This window comes from Sinohyriopsis cumingii, unplaced genomic scaffold, assembly GCF_028554795.1.
Source record: "Sinohyriopsis cumingii isolate HCF-2022 unplaced genomic scaffold, ASM2855479v2 utg000957l, whole genome shotgun sequence".
Taxonomy (NCBI): domain Eukaryota; kingdom Metazoa; phylum Mollusca; class Bivalvia; order Unionida; family Unionidae; genus Sinohyriopsis; species Sinohyriopsis cumingii.
In genome coordinates, this window is record NW_028315947.1 from 697,802 (window position 1) to 715,231 (window position 17,430).

General features: G+C 37.7%; 1 protein-coding gene across 5 annotated transcripts in view; it reads left to right on the forward strand.

Annotated features, from left to right (window-relative positions):
• Positions 1-17,430, forward strand: part of LOC149772950 (uncharacterized) — a 159,131-nt gene that overhangs the window by 32,962 nt on the left and 108,739 nt on the right. The window lies entirely within an intron of this gene.

The window sequence follows — 17,430 nt, forward strand, 5'->3', positions numbered from 1 at the left end:
ACTGCTTCTGCATGTATTCTTAGTTACTCTGTTTGTCCTGTAGCCGAATACATTACACAACACAGTCTCTAGTTAATGCAAATAGTTGTCAGTTTTTGATGAACTGCAGTGAGACTTAGTAAACATTATTCATCACCCTAATGATCAAATATTAAAAAATTACTTTGCTCTGACAATATTTATCACAGTTATTTCCCTTTTTCTTTTGTAACTTATGCATCTAGAGTCTTTGTGCTCATATTATTTTTGTAAGAGTTCTTGCCCTTTTCGACTTGAAGATGGATGCAGTGTATGACAGAATTTTGAGAATGCAGTTAGGTAATCTTGCAGTTTTCAGTGAATTACTCTTAAACTTAGTAGGGGTGTAACAATGCACTTGTGCGGTTTATCGATTAAATTCGCAATACACAGTCTGCGATATGATACATTATCGATACACATATTAACTTGGTGGTCTTATCATCTTTAGAAGGTCTTCAGTGGCAGATGATGCCCTTTTACATGCTGACATATTGGTTGTAATTCTAGTATGCAGATTACAGACAGACATAGATGTATCATCTGTTCATGTGTCATTCTTATCCTTAACAAAAATATTCCCAAACACACTACATGTCAGTGATTTTAATTCAACCTATATAGCCATGATCAGATGGAGAACTGATCTTGGTCACCGATCCCATTGATTTGTATGAATGCTTTATAATTTAATATCTTATTGCCAGTTTAATGTCCTCACTTCTATTTGGAAGACAGAGGACCTATCCAAAGCAGACAGAAGGTCACTAACTATTCTCAGAAGGACAGTTTTAGTACTATAGTGACGGCAATATGCAGACTATACATTGCTAAAATGACTGTTTCAGTTCAGATGAGATACAAGTTGGGATAGAACAACTTTTCTTTTCTTTTTAAATGAGCAAGATGTTAGAAATAGGTCACTAGTTCTTTGAAGATTCATTCAGGTTAGGTATCAGTTTCTTCAACAGAGGCGTAACAATGGCAGTTCTGAAAATGATTGGAATTCCCTAGATGAGAGAGAAGTATTGATAATGAAGGCAGTATTGAATCTAAGCACTCAGGTAACATTGTTTTTGGAAATTGGATCTAGTTCACATGATTTTGGGGTGCTCTTCATCACAATTGTGTTTACCAAATCCATAGCAACAGTTAACCTGTTGTTATGGATTTGGTAAACACAGTGCTGTTAAATGTTGCCATGTATATTTTGTATCACAACTATATGGTGACGATGTGTCAACTGAGATTGTGTTGTCAAGCTTATCTATAACAGAATGAACTTTTTCATTAAAGAAGTTTGCAAACAGATCCAGAAGGTTGACCAGCTAGAGCAGATCATTGAAAGTGGTGTACATTTATTCCTTGGCATTATCTTGTTTTTAATCTTGAAGAGGTCTTTGCAGCAGAAATTTTCAGTGATCTAAGTACTGTAGTAGTCTGATTTTGCTGCATGGACTATGTTTGCAACATTCTTCTTAGAAGCTTCATAAATATACATAAGAATAGTGAGGCTGGTGTAAAGTCAAATCCCCTTAGCCGTATGGCATTCTCTTTTAGCACTAACACTACTATACCATGGAGAACTCATCTGATTAGATACTTTGCACTTGGTTGACGGGGCTCATTTGTCAAGCAGTAGGTGCAAACACATATCAAGTTGGATAGGAGGTAATAATATTGTTAGGTTATCTTGAATGTCATGTGTAAGTTGGGTTCTGCTTATCCTATGGAGGTTTCTTTTAGTAGCAAACTGAACTGGATGCGTAGGGACTGATATGTTGAAATGGCGTATGAAGCAGAGGTGATATGATGGAAGATTATGAGACATCAACAAAGACTGTTGAATAATATCATCAGGTCTATGAATAATCCAGTCTAAAATGTGTCCATGGTCATGGGTGGGTTGGCTAACTGATTGTTTAAGGTTAAAAATGTGAATTGAATCTGGGAATTTTTATGTGTATGAATTTCCAGGACAGTCGGAGTGAAAGTTGAAGTCTCCAATAATTGGTTTACCACCTGTTGAAGTTCCATACTCCACGAGATTAGGAATCTGCTCCAAAAAGAGATATTCAGTCAGCTTGTTTGTTTTTTTTACTAATAGGAGGGTAGTAGAGACAGAAAAAAATGGACCGACCTTTGTTAAATTGTGAGTGAAGTTTGGACCAGTTTATATGATGTGTGGTTGAGATTGAAAGTTAAAGTGTAGTTAAGACATGGACTTATGGAGTTCTTTGCTATGACAGCAATTCCATCTCTGTGTGAGTAGTGTGGGAATGGCTTGCTGGACTAACCAGAGGGTGTTAGATTCACATGCTTTGGTTCAGTGCATACTTTTTTAAGCCATGTGTGTGTTAGGATTACATACATCAGTGTAAAAGGAGACATTTCAAACTTGTTCCCAATGTACGATTTACCAGTAAATCAGGTTAAAGATCATTTATGAACCATTTTTGTGCAGAGTTTGTCTGTTGCTTTTTGTCTGCCCAGATTGAGTTTGGATGCCAAAACTTCCTGTCATGCAGCAAATAAGCAAGATTCAGTTCTGATTGCTGGCTGTTGTTCACTCTGGACTGGAACAAACAAGAACTGCCTTTTCAGAATTGAATATAACATGTTTTGCTGCATGACTGAAAATGTGGTCTTTAAATTCGATCCAACGGGATATGAAGCTACAGACATTGCATAACACTAGTTATTAAATGATAGTAAAATACTTCATGAGGGACAATGTCCTTGACATGATGTATGTTTTCAATGGCTGAACATGCTAAGGAAATTAAATAATTAGTACATAATTAATGAGCGGTGAGGGAGACAGAATTTGGTCCACATCACCTTGTGCTAACTTGTGGACGGCAAGTGGGTGTTGTCAGTACAGTGGAAACGGTCTTGAAAGACCATCCCTTCTGCCAGAACATAATGGTCTCTCATAACAGGTTATAATACTATATAATCAATAAATCTGTCAATGGAGAACCTGGTCTCTCAAGACAGGTGGTCTCTCATAGAGGTCTCTCAAGACAGGTTTTACTGTAGATTTTATTTTCCATTGACAAAAATGAGTGCCTGTGACAACTGTCTCAAATGAATTCTCAACTAAAGAATAAAAAGGCATATGCGTAATAATTATTCATGACTGCTGAAGATTAAAATAACTTTGTATCAGGTAAGCATCAATTTGTGTTGATTCGCATCTTGTATTGATAATTGTATCTAAATTACAGAATTATTAATGTATCACTCCTGAAACTAAGTGTATGTTATGATCATCATAATTAGATATGCATGCTGACCAATCATTATTCTCATGATATTACAGTAAAACCTGCTTTGAGAGACCAAAATCTCCATGCACAGATTTATTGAATATATATATATATATATATATATATATATATATATATATATATATATATATATATATATATATATATAGTGTAAATACCTGTTATGAGAGACCACCTCTCTTGAGAGACCATTATTTTTTGCCTGAAGGGGTGGTCTTTCAAGATAGGTTCTACTGTATCCCTTTTTCTACTAATTAGACTCCTGCCCATCATGGGTATGGGTGAGATATGGGAGAGGTGTGGTGTATTTACTAGAACAGATTGCTCAAATTACTCTAGTTTTTGATGAGCCAAAAACAAATTCAAGTCTAATAACATTGCATCTGTTCTAGTGTATACAGTACTAAAATTCCTGGTCTGGAATGGACGTAAGACTGTACCTAGTGAAGCTTATTCTGTCATTTGGTCCTAACAGAAATATTTCCTTTATGCTAGTACACAAAGCTTCCTTCACTATATGCCAGTCATATTTTATTTCACACTGAATGACCCTAAAGATGTTAAATTATAATGAATATAGAACCTTACAACTATTTATCATGTGGGACACACCTATTTACCATGTGAGACGCACCTATTTACCATGTGGGACACACCTTTTTGTCATGTGGGACATGCCTATTTACCATGTGGGGCACACCTATTTGTCATGTGGGACATGCCTATTTACCATGTGGGGCACACCTATTTGTCATGTGGGACATGCCTATTTACCATGTGGGGCACACCTATTTACCACATGGGACAGATATTTACCATGTGGGACACAAAATATATGCATCAAATACCGTGTAATATTCCAGTATTTAAACAAGGTTTTGTGTATCAGAATGTTTCACCAATAGTGCAACTTTTATTTATTATTTTACCAATTCAAAAGAAGCAGGAAATCGGCTCGATTTACTTTGGGCTTTTTCTTGTAAGATTGTTATTTAAATTGTAATACTAGGAATATCAGATTTGTTTTTCAGTATTAAATCATGTTGATTTTTCTATTGTTTTTTTTGTAATTAATATTTTTCTTGCTTTTTTCAATTGTTCATTTTGTCTGTCTCTTCATCTGTCTATCTGTCATATTTTCATTCCTTCACAGTGTTCATCTGTCTGTATTCAAGTGCTTGTCAAGTATTTGTTTGTCTCAGTTCAAAGATATTCATTACAAGAAAATATGAAGGATAAACCATTTGTAATGCTCATTAAAAAAACTGTAGTGCTGTGCTTGTAATTCTAAACCAAATTGTAACCAAAGAGGTAATATTCAATGCATCACAATTCAATTACGCTATGAATAATTTACCATCGTGAATATCAGCGAAATGTAGAATAGTGCTATGCAAATTCCTAACACAACACAGTAATACAGTCAAGGTACACTGTCTTCATTGAATGAGTCCTGTTGTGATATTGTATGGCATAGCTTGCATCATTTGAATTATCTTAATTTTTCCATTAATATCTTGATGGGTTTCTTTGCCTGAGCTTGCATCCATCTTTTGTTATGTTTCACTGGGTCTGATTCTGAGATTTACTGAATGGAAATAGATTTTAATATTGGTTATTGTACCATTGTCCATGTGTCCATGACCCACATGACTGTATATAGCAAGTCACCTAAAAAGTCAGTGGCAGAGGGTATACAGAATCAGTGGCTTGAACATTCATTGCAAGTTCTGCAATTTTAACCTCATTGCCATTAGTACACTTCATAATACTGTGGTGTCCCGCTGTCATTGGTTTAACATTCAGTGTAGATAATTGTAGCAATTCACAATGTAGGGCATGGTATATTTGATGGTCATGATGTACAGACTGGTGTCACATTATTGAAATGTTCAGTTCTAAGATTAGGAGATAACTAGTCATAGAAAAGGAATGGCTCAACCTTTGATGATGGCCATGATGACAGTCCATTATTCTTATGATTGCTTTACTGGTGCTTGGAAAGAGAGCTCAGTATTACTATCATCAGGGGATTTAACGTATGCTGTATCATACAATATGAAGATTGTTTAATTGAGACAATTTGTTCAAGATTTTAGTAGAACATTTTTTATGGTTCGAAGAGAGACATAAGAGGACAGTTGAATACCAAACTTCAAGGGTAATTTTTAGCAATTAAGCAAAAATAGTTTTGGGCAAAACTTGAAAGTTTGTGTCTGAGGAAAACCCAATGAAGAATTGCAGTAAGTTAGGTCTCAACAGTGCACACTTATATTCAAGAATATTTTGCCAAATTTAAGGGGTGCATTACCAGCAGTGGTGTTGGAAATCTTACCTGACTGCAGGTTTTACTTCACTCAGACAAGTGTATTAGCATCTTTAATAGAAAAAATTAAAAAGTTTGGACAGATATTGCTACGAGTTTTTAAATGGAGGAAATGATCAGCCTGGAGAATTATGGTCTTGTCCATATTTCTGGAAGGATAAAAAAGTAGAAAATGATAAATTGCAAATCCATAGCCTGGACTTATTTTCAGGAGGACAAAACAGTGGAAAGTTATAAAACATTGAATCCTTACCCCAGCCACATTTCTTTGAAGACAAAACAGTGGAAAATGATAAAACAGTGAATTGGCCACATTTCCATGATGACAAAACAGTCAAATGATCAAACAGGGAATCCTTACCCTGGCCACTTTTCCATGATGAAACAACAGTGGAAAATGATAAAACAGTGAATCCTTACCCTGGCCATCTTTGACCCTGGATGACTGGTATTGAGAAAATTTAGCAAACAGCTAAATTTGGGAATGAAAACATATACATGAAATCAACTCAAAGTCTGATCACTTTCATTTTGTTCCTGACTTTTAGGACTATCTCCTGTTAGTCTTGTACCCACAGTGTTCTCAAGTTGTACACCCTGTGGACCCTTAGCTCTCGAATTTCAGCATTTGAAAATGTGAATACACAACAGGTTAAAAATTCTAGTTGGAAAGAAAAGTAATTACATGAACCAGAATAACAAATTCATTTTAAATGTTAATAAAGGAGGTTTACTGTATGATGACTACTAGCTCAATTTTATTGATTTTGTTACTATAGCAACGCCAACAATGGGGCACCTCCTTTTTTTCACCTGGTCCCCACCTTTCCTATCAGGACCTTCAATTCTGGAGACTGTAGGTCTAGGACTTCTGATGTCCAGAGCCTTTAGAGACCTAAAGACCAAGGGATCATTGATATGTATACCATATTGACAGCTCAAACTTTCTTTTCTGAAGACCTAAAGTGATTACTTTTTGCTTGGGACTTATTTTGCAAAAAGATTTTTCAAATGAGTCATTTTTCAAGATGACTATAAACCTTGAGGACTTTACCTGACCATTCACATGCTTTTGTGATGACAAAATATGTTTTTGTTATAATTCAAGGTCAGATTTTGGATCTGATTTCTGAAATGAGGCAGTACCAACAGTTCATCATTGAAATGGATCTACCACATATAGTATGAACCTCAGTGAATTTTCCAAGGGGAAAAGATGTTTTTCAGTCATTAATTTTTGCAAGTGGTAGATGTATATTTATTTTTGGAAGCTCTTGAACTGTTCCTTATGTTACTAGTCATGTTACATGCCATATTTTTTTACATCTTTTTTTGGATATAATAGTTTAAATATCAGTCCCTTTGCTTCATAGAATGACACTGAATTCAAAGGAAAGTGGATGTGCTTTGCTGAGAGATATTTTGTCTTTAAGGTCAGCATTCAGTATTTATTGATGGTCATGGGACCTGTACGGTATAATTATTTTGAACAACCATGTTTTTTGAACCAGTGATTAATTAATTCAAGTTATAATTTTGTCATACAAATGTCACTGATTTAAAGTAGCCTCAAACTGAAATCATTACTGAAATGAATGAAGTAGAAATCACAACACTGAGTTAAGTCAGTTTGTTGAGAATGACATGACCATTATAACATATTTGCCAGTATCATATGAGGAGTGGTATAATGCATGGATAGGAATTTTAGCCAGGTACAACTGCACTGTGAATCAAAAACTGGCTTTCAAAAGTTCACATCTTGCGCCATCTCTTTTCCTGAGGCCATCAATTTTATTATGATGTTTTTAGAGGATCACAATGGATTTGATGGAGAAAGTGAAGAGGATAGGAAGAATGGGACTTCTTGTGAGGATGAAGACAACTTTAATCAGGGTTATCTCCCTTGCTGCTGTAGCAATAATATCAGTTTCACAAACGTTCTCAGTTCTCTATCACTGTATGCGATAGAGGAAGAGTCTCAAGAAAATCTGGAAGGTAACAATTCAAATATATTCTACATGAGAAAAGCAAAGAAACCAGTTACAGTTATTTTTTTAGATCTAAAATATTAACTTGAGTTACAAATCAACTTGCCAGACTCCTGGGACAAGCTCGAATTCAGCTCAGGCAAGCTAAATATTGAGTTGGGTTTTTGTTAGTGTTGCTTTATTAACTGAAGCCGGTTTTGACAAATAAGAAATAAATATTGCTATTCTAACTTATCATTTAGATTTTGATCATAATATTTGTACGTATCAGGGATTAGCCAATGTTCGGGTCCCTAACCCAGCCTATGGCAGTTTCTTAGCTGGCCTGTTTTGATGCATGCTGCCATCTTAAAGTGAGTAAGGTGTTAATTGTTGGCAACATAACTTGTGAGATTTCATTGACAGGTGTGTTTGGAAATAAAAGGCACTCACCACTGATAATTAACCACCATGATTTCTTTCAATACATGAGTGAAGAACTGAAGATGAAACACCTGCATGTGATGTTTATGATATGTTGTGTATGTGGTAATTAACAAGAGATTAATAAGTAAATCGGGCTTGGCAAACAATTAAAGAGATACAAATAAGTGTTCTCAATATCAGAAGTTGGCTTGTCAAATATTGTATGCATGTTGATGATCTCAAAGTGACTAGGTGATCATTTTGAAGCATGATTTCAAAGTGACTAGGTGATAATTTTAAAGCATATTGATAAAATCAGTGACCACATATTCTTCAGTTGCAAGTATAATTATAACAAAGAGTCATCTTTTCATTATTCCTGATGTAGTTGATAAAATGAATCTGCTATGATCTTATTTAGGCAAGAAAAGGAAATTTGACAATGTTTCTAGGTTTAATGAACCCTAGTATCCATCTCTCTCTCTCTCTCTCTCTCTCTTTTAAAAATCTAGCTATTTCGAAACCATTTTCTGCCTGGCCACTTTTGGGGCTAGCTCAATTTTCCCAAGGGCAAGTTCAATCCTCCAGTCAGCTTGTCCCTATAGTGTAGCAACCTTTTAGTGTATACTGCCATATAGTATGACAACCCTGTAATGAAGTGCAGATTCAACAACCAAATATTATAACAAAATGTGAATCATCATCATACCCACCTTATCATAGAAACTGTGTTGTAATGAAGGGCATTATCTTGAGGGAGTGATATGAGTGCATTAGGGGCTGTTCTTCACAGTTGGGTGACAATAACAGAATGCAGTTTTAAGTTGACTCATACTTTAAACACAGTAGGATTGTCTGTTATTACCAGGAACCTTACTGACTCATATTTATTTGGACCCATAGGTGATCAAACTATTACACATGCAGTACAGTGTATATCTGTCCTGTCATGACCATGACACATTCTATTTTAGTTTGACCTACAGAGTTTCAGGCCATAGCACTAACAGTATGTCTGTAATGACCTTGACACAGTGTCTTTTAGTTAGACCCACAACGTTTTAGGCCACAATACTAGCAGAGTGTCTCTCCTGACCTTGAAACAGTGACGGTCTCAGTTAGACCTACATAATTTCAGGCCATAACACCAGTAGGATGTATGTCATGACCTTGACCTTGACACAGTTTGTGTCAGTTAGACCCACAAAGTTTCAGGCCATAACTCTAGCAGAATGTCAATATCTCATGGAACCCTATTAATTCAGGCTTTTAAATGCACCCATAGAAATTCAAGCCATGACTCCAGCAGAATGTCTGTCATGACATGGAACTTTGATGACTCCAACTACATCAATAGAGGCTGATGCTATAACTAGCAGAATGTCTGTCATGACATGGAACTTTGATGACTCCAACAGGACCGATTGAGGCTGATGCTATAACTAGCAGGATGTCAGTCTTGAAAATGAATCAGACTGATTTATTTGGACCCATGCAGGTTGATGTTATAACATTAGCAGAGTGTCCTTGATGGCATATGACTTGGACTGTTTCATTTAGACCTACAGAAAGTGTTGCTGTAACACTAGCAGAATGTCTGACTTGGACTGTTTCATTTAGACCTACAGAAAGTGTTGCTCTAACACTAGCAGAATGTCTGACTTGGACTGTTTCATTTAGACCTACAGAAAGTGTTGCTGTAACACTAGCAGAATGTCTGACTTGGACTGCTTCATTTAGACCTACAGAAAGTGTTGCTGTAACACTAGCAGAATGTCTGACTTGGACTGCTTCATTTAGACCTACAGAAAGTGTTGCTGTAACACTAGCAGAATGTCTGACTTGGACTGTTTCATTTAGACCTACAGAAAGTGTTGCTGTAACACTAGCAGAATGTCTGACTTGGACTGCTTCATTTAGACCTACAGAAAGTGTTGCTGTAACACTAGCAGAATGTCTGACTTGGACTGTTTCATTTAGACCTACAGAAAGTGTTGCTGTAACACTAGCAGAATGTCTGACTTGGACTGTTTCATTTAGACCTACAGAAAGTGTTGCTCTAACACTAGCAGAATGTCTGACTTGGACTGTTTCATTTAGACCTACAGAAAGTGTTGCTCTAACACTAGCAGAATGTCTGACTTGGACTGTTTCATTTAGACCTACAGAAAGTGTTGCTGTAACACTAGCAGAATATCTGACTTGGACTGCTTCATTTAGACCTACAGAAAGTGTTGCTGTAACACTAGCAGAATATCTGACTTGGACTGCTTCATTTAGACCTACAGAAAGTGTTGCTCTAACACTAGCAGAATGTCTGACTTGGACTGTTTCATTTAGACCTACAGAAAGTGTTGCTCTAACACTAGCAGAATGTCTGACTTGGACTGCTTCATTTAGACCTACAGAAAGTGTTGCTGTAACACTAGCAGAATGTCTGACTTGGACTGTTTCATTTAGACCTACAGAAAGTGTTGCTGTAACACTAGCAGAATATCTGACTTGGACTGTTTCATTTAGACCTACAGAAAGTGTTGCTGTAACACTAGCAGAATGTCTGACTTGGACTGTTTCATTTAGACCTACAGAAAGTGTTGCTGTAACACTAGCAGAATGTCTGACTTGGACTGTTTCATTTAGACCTACAGAAAGTGTTGCTCTAACACTAGCAGAATGTCTGACTTGGACTGTTTCATTTAGACCTACAGAAAGTGTTGCTCTAACACTAGCAGAATGTCTGACTTGGACTGTTTCATTTAGACCTACAGAAAGTGTTGCTGTAACACTAGCAGAATATCTGACTTGGACTGTTTCATTTAGACCTACAGAAAGTGTTGCTGTAACACTAGCAGAATGTCTGACTTGGACTGTTTCATTTAGACCTACAGAAAGTGTTGCTGTAACACTAGCAGAATGTCTGACTTGGACTGTTTCATTTAGACCTACAGAAAGTGTTGCTGTAACACTAGCAGAATATCTGACTTGGACTGTTTCATTTAGACCTACAGAAAGTGTTGCTGTAACACTAGCAGAATGTCTGACTTGGACTGTTTCATTTAGACCTACAGAAAGTGTTGCTGTAACACTAGCAGAATGTCTGACTTGGACTGTTTCATTTAGACCTACAGAAAGTGTTGCTGTAACACTAGCAGAATGTCTGACTTGGACTGTTTCATTTAGACCTACAGAAAGTGTTGCTGTAACACTAGCAGAATGTCTGACTTGGACTGCTTCATTTAGACCTACAGAAAGTGTTGCTGTAACACTAGCAGAATGTCTGACTTGGACTGCTTCATTTAGACCTACAGAAAGTGTTGCTCTAACACTAGCAGAATATCTGACTTGGACTGTTTCATTTAGACCTACAGAAAGTGTTGCTGTAACACTAGCAGAATGTCTGACTTGGACTGTTTCATTTAGACCTACAGAAAGTGTTGCTGTAACACTAGCAGAATATCTGACTTGGACTGTTTCATTTAGACCTACAGAAAGTGTTGCTGTAACACTAGCAGAATGTCTGACTTGGACTGCTTCATTTAGACCTACAGAAAGTGTTGCTGTAACACTAGCAGAATGTCTGACTTGGACTGCTTCATTTAGACCTACAGAAAGTGTTGCTCTAACACTAGCAGAATATCTGACTTGGACTGTTTCATTTAGACCTACAGAAAGTGTTGCTGTAACACTAGCAGAATGTCTGACTTGGACTGTTTCATTTAGACCTACAGAAAGTGTTGCTCTAACACTAGCAGAATATCTGACTTGGACTGTTTCATTTAGACCTACAGAAAGTGTTGCTGTAACACTAGCAGAATGTCTGACTTGGACTGTTTCATTTAGACCTACAGAAAGTGTTGCTGTAACACTAGCAGAATAACTGACTTGGACTGTTTCATTTAGACCTACAGAAAGTGTTGCTGTAACACTAGCAGAATGTCTGACTTGGACTGTTTCATTTAGACCTACAGAAAGTGTTGCTGTAACACTAGCAGAATGTCTGACTTGGACTGTTTCATTTAGACCTACAGAAAGTGTTGCTGTAACACTAGCAGAATGTCTGACTTGGACTGTTTCATTTAGACCTACAGAAAGTGTTGCTGTAACACTAGCAGAATGTCTGACTTGGACTGTTTCATTTAGACCTACAGAAAGTGTTGCTGTAACACTAGCAGAATGTCTGACTTGGACTGTTTCATTTAGACCTACAGAAAGTGTTGCTGTAACACTAGCAGAATGTCTGACTTGGACTGTTTCATTTAGACCTCCAGAAAGTGTTGCTGTAACACTAGCAGAATATCTGACTTGGACTGCTTCATTTAGACCTACAGAAAGTGTTGCTGTAACACTAGCAGAATATCTGACTTGGACTGCTTCATTTAGACCTACAGAAAGTGTTGCTGTAACACTAGCAGAATATCTGACTTGGACTGTTTCATTTAGACCTACAGAAAGTGTTGCTCTAACACTAGCAGAATATCTGACTTGGACTGTTTCATTTAGACCTACAGAAAGTGTTGCTCTAACACTAGCAGAATGTCTGACTTGGACTGTTTCATTTAGACCTACAGAAGGTGTTGCTGTAACACTAGCAGAATGTCTGACTTGGACTGCTTCATTTAGACCTACAGAAAGTGTTGCTCTAACACTAGCAGAATGTCTGACTTGGACTGTTTCATTTAGACCTACAGAAGGTGTTGCTGTAACACTAGCAGAATGTCTGACTTGGACTGCTTCATTTAGACCTACAGAAAGTGTTGCTGTAACACTAGCAGAATATCTGACTTGGACTGCTTCATTTAGACCTACAGAAAGTGTTGCTGTAACACTAGCAGAATATCTGACTTGGACTGTTTCATTTAGACCTACAGAAAGTGTTGCTGTAACACTAGCAGAATGTCTGACTTGGACTGCTTCATTTAGACCTACAGAAAGTGTTGCTGTAACACTAGCAGAATGTCTGACTTGGACTGTTTCATTTAGACCTACAGAAAGTGTTGCTGTAACACTAGCAGAATGTCTGACTTGGACTGCTTCATTTAGACCTACAGAAAGTGTTGCTGTAACACTAGCAGAATGTCTGACTTGGACTGCTTCATTTAGACCTACAGAAAGTGTTGCTGTAACACTAGCAGAATGTCTGACTTGGACTGCTTCATTTAGACCTACAGAAAGTGTTGCTGTAACACTAGCAGAATGTCTGACTTGGACTGCTTCATTTAGACCTACAGAAAGTGTTGCTGTAACACTAGCAGAATATCTGACTTGGACTGCTTCATTTAGACCTACAGAAAGTGTTGCTGTAACACTAGCAGAATATCTGACTTGGACTGCTTCATTTAGACCTACAGAAAGTGTTGCTGTAACACTAGCAGAATATCTGACTTGGACTGCTTCATTTAGACCTACAGAAAGTGTTGCTGTAACACTAGCAGAATGTCTGACTTGGACTGCTTCATTTAGACCTACAGAAAGTGTTGCTGTAACACTAGCAGAATGTCTGACTTGGACTGCTTCATTTAGACCTACAGAAAGTGTTGCTGTAACACTAGCAGAATGTCTGACTTGGACTGTTTCATTTAGACCTACAGAAAGTGTTGCTGTAACACTAGCAGAATGTCTGACTTGGACTGCTTCATTTAGACCTACAGAAAGTGTTGCTGTAACACTAGCAGAATATCTGACTTGGACTGCTTCATTTAGACCTACAGAAAGTGTTGCTGTAACACTAGCAGAATATCTGACTTGGACTGCTTCATTTAGACCTACAGAAAGTGTTGCTGTAACACTAGCAGAATATCTGACTTGGACTGTTTCATTTAGACCTACATAAAGTGTTGCTGTAACACTAGCAGAATGTCTGACTTGGACTGCTTCATTTAGACCTACAGAAAGTGTTGCTGTAACACTAGCAGAATATCTGACTTGGACTGTTTCATTTAGACCTACAGAAAGTGTTGCTGTAACACTAGCAGAATGTCTGACTTGGACTGTTTCATTTAGACCTACAGAAAGTGTTGCTGTAACACAAAAAGAATGTCCCACTTGGACTGTTTCATTTAGACCTACAGAAAGTGTTGCTGTAACACTAGCAGAATGTCCCACTTGGACTGCTTCATTTAGACCTACAGAAAGTGTTGCTGTAACACTAGCAGAATGTCCGACTTGGACTGCTTCATTTAGACCTACAGAAAGTGTTGCTGTAACACTAGCAGAATGTCTGACTTGGACTGCTTCATTTAGACCTACAGAAAGTGTTGCTCTAACACTAGCAGAATGTCTGACTTGGACTGCTTCATTTAGACCTACAGAAAGTGTTGCTGTAACACTAGCAGAATATCTGACTTGGACTGTTTCATTTAGATCTACAGAAAGTGTTGCTGTAACACTAGCAGAATGTCTGACTTGGACTGTTTCATTTAGACCTACAGAAAGTGTTGCTGTAACACTAGCAGAATGTCTGACTTGGACTGTTTCATTTAGACCTACAGAAAGTGTTGCTCTAACACTAGCAGAATGTCTGATTTGGACTGTTTCATTTAGACCTACAGAAAGTGTTGCTCTAACACTAGCAGAATGTCTGACTTGGACTGTTTCATTTAGACCTACAGAAAGTGTTGCTGTAACACTAGCAGAATGTCTGACTTGGACTGTTTCATTTAGACCTACAGAAAGTGTTGCTGTAACACTAGCAGAATGTCTGACTTGGACTGTTTCATTTAGACCTACAGAAAGTGTTGCTCTAACACTAGCAGAATGTCTGACTTGGACTGCTTCATTTAGACCTACAGAAAGTGTTGCTCTAACACTAGCAGAATGTCTGACTTGGACTGCTTCATTTAGACCTACAGAAAGTGTTGCTCTAACACTAGCAGAATGTCTGACTTGGACTGTTTCATTTAGACCTACAGAAAGTGTTGCTGTAACACTAGCAGAATGTCTGACTTGGACTGTTTCATTTAGACCTACAGAAAGTGTTGCTGTAACACTAGCAGAATGTCTGACTTGGACTGTTTCATTTAGACCTACAGAAAGTGTTGCTGTAACACTAGCAGAATGTCTGACTTGGACTGTTTCATTTAGACCTACAGAAAGTGTTGCTGTAACACTAGCAGAATGTCTGACTTGGACTGCTTCATTTAGACCTACAGAAAGTGTTGCTGTAACACTAGCAGAATGTCTGACTTGGACAGTTTCATTTAGATCTACAGAAAGTGTTGCTCTAACACTAGCAGAATGTCTGACTTGGACTGTTTCATTTAGATCTACAGAAAGTGTTGCTGTAACACTAGCAGAATGTCTGACTTGGACTGTTTCATTTAGACCTACAGAAAGTGTTGCTGTAACACTAGCAGAATGTCTGACTTGGACTGCTTCATTTAGACCTACAGAAAGTGTTGCTGTAACACTAGCAGAATGTCTGACTTGGACTGTTTCATTTAGACCTACAGAAAGTGTTGCTGTAACACTAGCAGAATGTCTGACTTGGACTGCTTCATTTAGATCTACAGAAAGTGTTGCTGTAACACTAGCAGAATGTCTGACTTGGACTGCTTCATTTAGACCTACAGAAAGTGTTGCTGTAACACTAGCAGAATGTCTGACTTGGACTGCTTCATTTAGACCTACAGAAAGTGTTGCTGTAACACTAGCAGAATGTCTGACTTGGACTGCTTCATTTAGACCTACAGAAAGTGTTGCTGTAACACTAGCAGAATGTCTGACTTGGACTGTTTCATTTAGACCTACAGAAAGTGTTGCTGTAACACTAGCAGAATGTCTGACTTGGACTGCTTCATTTAGACCTACAGAAAGTGTTGCTGTAACACTAGCAGAATATCTGACTTGGACTGCTTCATTTAGACCTACAGAAAGTGTTGCTGTAACACTAGCAGAATATCTGACTTGGACTGCTTCATTTAGACCTACAGAAAGTGTTGCTGTAACACTAGCAGAATATCTGACTTGGACTGTTTCATTTAGACCTACATAAAGTGTTGCTGTAACACTAGCAGAATGTCTGACTTGGACTGCTTCATTTAGACCTACAGAAAGTGTTGCTGTAACACTAGCAGAATATCTGACTTGGACTGTTTCATTTAGACCTACAGAAAGTGTTGCTGTAACACTAGCAGAATGTCTGACTTGGACTGTTTCATTTAGACCTACAGAAAGTGTTGCTGTAACACAAAAAGAATGTCCCACTTGGACTGTTTCATTTAGACCTACAGAAAGTGTTGCTGTAACACTAGCAGAATGTCCCACTTGGACTGCTTCATTTAGACCTACAGAAAGTGTTGCTGTAACACTAGCAGAATGTCCGACTTGGACTGCTTCATTTAGACCTACAGAAAGTGTTGCTGTAACACTAGCAGAATGTCTGACTTGGACTGCTTCATTTAGACCTACAGAAAGTGTTGCTCTAACACTAGCAGAATGTCTGACTTGGACTGCTTCATTTAGACCTACAGAAAGTGTTGCTGTAACACTAGCAGAATATCTGACTTGGACTGTTTCATTTAGATCTACAGAAAGTGTTGCTGTAACACTAGCAGAATGTCTGACTTGGACTGTTTCATTTAGACCTACAGAAAGTGTTGCTGTAACACTAGCAGAATGTCTGACTTGGACTGTTTCATTTAGACCTACAGAAAGTGTTGCTCTAACACTAGCAGAATGTCTGATTTGGACTGTTTCATTTAGACCTACAGAAAGTGTTGCTCTAACACTAGCAGAATGTCTGACTTGGACTGTTTCATTTAGACCTACAGAAAGTGTTGCTGTAACACTAGCAGAATGTCTGACTTGGACTGTTTCATTTAGACCTACAGAAAGTGTTGCTGTAACACTAGCAGAATGTCTGACTTGGACTGTTTCATTTAGACCTACAGAAAGTGTTGCTCTAACACTAGCAGAATGTCTGACTTGGACTGCTTCATTTAGACCTACAGAAAGTGTTGCTCTAACACTAGCAGAATGTCTGACTTGGACTGCTTCATTTAGACCTACAGAAAGTGTTGCTCTAACACTAGCAGAATGTCTGACTTGGACTGTTTCATTTAGACCTACAGAAAGTGTTGCTGTAACACTAGCAGAATGTCTGACTTGGACTGTTTCATTTAGACCTACAGAAAGTGTTGCTGTAACACTAGCAGAATGTCTGACTTGGACTGTTTCATTTAGACCTACAGAAAGTGTTGCTGTAACACTAGCAGAATGTCTGACTTGGACTGTTTCATTTAGACCTACAGAAAGTGTTGCTGTAACACTAGCAGAATGTCTGACTTGGACTGCTTCATTTAGACCTACAGAAAGTGTTGCTGTAACACTAGCAGAATGTCTGACTTGGACAGTTTCATTTAGATCTACAGAAAGTGTTGCTCTAACACTAGCAGAATGT